At 32.6% G+C, this 3522-nt stretch overlaps 1 long non-coding RNA gene across 1 annotated transcript; it reads left to right on the plus strand.

Annotated features, from left to right (window-relative positions):
• Nucleotides 1–550: 550 nt before the first annotated feature.
• LOC130507741 (uncharacterized) lies at nucleotides 551–1893 on the plus strand. The gene is made up of 2 exons (XR_008942422.1): nucleotides 551–946; nucleotides 1274–1893. It is a non-coding gene; the product is annotated as an uncharacterized LOC130507741 (long non-coding RNA).
• Nucleotides 1894–3522: the final 1629 nt, after the last annotated feature.

A 3522-nucleotide genomic window follows, 5' to 3' on the forward strand; every position in this document is an offset into this window, starting at 1 on the left:
ACTAAATATAAATTTCCAATATAAATTTTAAAAGTTTAACAAACTTCAAATCTGAATCTTAATTATAAACTTTTATATTAAACTCTAACTCTTATACCAAACTTAAACTCTACATACAAAATCATAAATCCAATCTTTATACTTATATATATATATCATACCCTAAATTAATCACAAACCCTAAACTCTAACTAAATGTTTTAAAGTTCTAATTTTTATTAGTTTAAAACTTTAAAATTTAATATCAATTCTCAAATCTAATACTCTAACCCTAAAATCTAAATGTATACCATAACACAAATCATATACCCTAAATCACATTACATATACTCTAAACTCATACTTTTAAACTCTAAATTTTAAATAAAAAATAAATATAACAATAATTAGAATATAGTTTAATTTTCTATAAATAAATTTAGTTAAACAAAAAATTATAAGTTTTAAAACAATGATTAAAAATAGTTTTTGATTGGTTAATTTTTGACCATTTGATTGTTTTCAATCTAATGGTCACAGATCAATCTCTGCCAATCCTCATCCTTTCTCCTTATTGGTCAATCTTTTAAAAACCAGGATTACCATTTGTGACCATTGATTGTTTTTGATCGTGTGGCCTAAGATCAATCTTCTGCATCTCTGTCTCTCCATCTCTCTCTCACTCACGACTCAATCTTCTCCATCTCTCTCTCCCTCTCTTTACGATTCAACCTGCTGGATACAAACCTCTCTCTCTTTCACTCGGCCATGATGAAAGATTCGTCGACAACACTTGACTCGAGTCAGATTCGAACCACAAACAGAGATGGCGGAGCAGCGCCGGTGGCAAGGCGGAAGACGGCTGTTCATAAAAAGATGGGGAGAAGAGGCTTCGATGGTTCATCTCGCCGGAGATGAATAAAGAGGGAAGTCTCAGCCTCTCTTTGCCATTAACCTCGCCGTTAAAGTTCTCTCTCTCTCTCTCTTTGATTTTTTTTTTTGATTTCGGTACACGAAGTGGGTCGTTGAGCAGAGCTGGTTTAATTTTTTTTTTGTCTCTGAAGTTAAATCATTTATAAGAGTGATTAGGATGTGTTTTTGGATTTGGAAAAAGATTTCAACTTTGATTGAGAAAAGCTATGTGAGTTTCTTGCTTTGCTCCTAGCTTTGTGTTCTTAATTAAGATTTCATTGCAATCTGATGCGTAATGTCCATTAATCACTGTCATGAGTTATATACATATCATACTCTTAGTTTAGTTATGGTCTTCTTTTGTTTTGATATTTTTCTGCAGGTAACCTTGTGAGTTCACGACAATGGTGGTCACAGATGCTGAAGGTTCTTTTGTTGGGGAGATTACTTGTGGAACTTTACTGCAAAATTTGCAGATAAATCTCTCAACCATAACTTTCTTTCTTACAGACATTGCAAAGCTTTTATTAATTCTTGTGTGGTGTGGATTTTTTTTACAACAGAAATCTTGGATGAAGTTGGTAAAAGTGATGAGAGAGTGTCTTGTTTACAAGAAAAAATTTGAACAGGCTGCCAAGTCCCGAGCCGAGCTTCTTCAGATCTTGTCTGATGCTAGTGCTTAACTTTCCAGAAAGAGAGGTACAAAAACTTTAGCTGTGACATCTCAAGCCATTGAGATGATGTAAGAGAACATAGGCTTAAGGAGATGGCAGAGAAAGCTAGTGGTGGTGGTGGTGTAGGTGAAGCCGAACAAGAAGAGAAGAAAGAGACGTAGAGCTGTAGATTTTGGTTTATTAGGTTTTGTTTAAATTTTTTAGTTATTAAATTTTTAGTTTATTTAAGTTTGGTTAATTAGGTTATGGTTTTTTTTCTGGTTTAATGTATAAACTGATTTTATTTGTAAACAAATTTTAATTAATGAATAAAATTTAATTTTTAAAATTTGGATTAATTCTAAATTCAATTATATTTGGTTAATTTAGTTTTTATAATATTATTATTAATAAATTTTCGGATAATTTAAAAACTAATTAATAACACAAATTATTAGGTTTTAATAACATTTGTAAAACGTTATTATAAATATTAACAATTGCATAATTAAACACGCTATTATTGTACGCTTAATTACAGCACAAAGAAAAGCCGCTATTAAAAGGGTCAGACCTATTATAACGGGCGATGTCAGAGCGTCCAAGGAAGCGCTATTAAAAATGAGTCATAGCGCTTTTCGTGCGCTATTACTACCTACATTTCCTGTAGTGATATTACCATATGTCCGAACATGCTAATATGGAATCATCTGAATAGAAAGTGGGATAGCTTCTTCCTCATAACTCCTATGAGATTTATTCAACTTCCTGGTGATTCTAAACTGTTTAATGGTTTCAGATCAAGCTTCTTACATCTTGGTTCCTTCTGATTTGCTAAGAATCATGAAGATATTATCATTTGTCCGAACAGGCTAATTCTGGAATCATCTGAATAGAAAGTTGGATAACTTCTTCGTCATAACTCCTATGAGATTTATTCAACTTTATGGTCATTCTACACTGGTTAATGGTTTCAAATAAGGCCTCTTACATCTTGGCTCCTTCTGGTTTGATAAGAATCATGAAGATTTATCCATATGTCCGAACAGGCTAATCTGGAATCATCTGAATATAAAGTGGGATAGCTTCTTCCTCATAACTCCTATGAGATTTATTCAACTTCCTGGCGATTCTATACTGATTAATGGTTTCAAATCAAGCTTCTTACATCTTGGTTCCTTCTCGTTTGATAAGAATCATGAAAATATTGTAATATGTCCGAACAGGCTAATCTGGAATCATCTGAATAGAAAGTGGAATAACTTCTTCCTCATAATTCCTATGAGATTTATTCACCTTCCTGGACATTCTAAAAATGATTAATTGTTTCAAATAAAGCTTTTTACATCTTGTTTCCATATGGTTTGATAAGAATCATGAAGATATTGTCATATGTCCGAAGAGACTAATTTGGAATCATCTGAATAGAAAGTGGGATTGCTTCTTCCTCATAACTCCTATGAGTTTTTTTTCAACTTCCTGGTGATTCTATACTGATTAATGGTTTAAAATCAGGCTTCTTACATCTTGGCTCCTTCTGGTTTGATAAAATCATGAAGATATTGCCATATGTCCGAACATGCTAATCTGGAATCATTTGAATAGAAAGTGGTATAGCTTCTTCCTCATAATTCCTATGAGATTTATTCAAATTCCTGGTGATTCTATACTGATTAATGGTTTAAATCAAGCTTCTTACATCTTGGCTCCTTCTGGTTTGATAAGAATTATGAAGATATTGCCATATATCCGAACAGGCTAATCTGTAATCCTTTGAATAGAAAGGGGGATAGCTTCTTCCTCATAACTCCTATGAGATTTATTCAACTTCCTGGTGATTCTATACTGGTTAATGGTTTCAAATCAAGCTTCTTACATCTTGGTTCCTACTTGTTTGATAAGAATCATGAAGATATTGCCATATGTCCGAACAGGCTAATCTGGAATCATCTGAATAGAAAGTGGGATAGCTTCTTCC

This window comes from Raphanus sativus, unplaced genomic scaffold, assembly GCF_000801105.2.
Source record: "Raphanus sativus cultivar WK10039 unplaced genomic scaffold, ASM80110v3 Scaffold5514, whole genome shotgun sequence".
NCBI classification, from domain to species: Eukaryota; Viridiplantae; Streptophyta; class Magnoliopsida; order Brassicales; family Brassicaceae; genus Raphanus; species Raphanus sativus.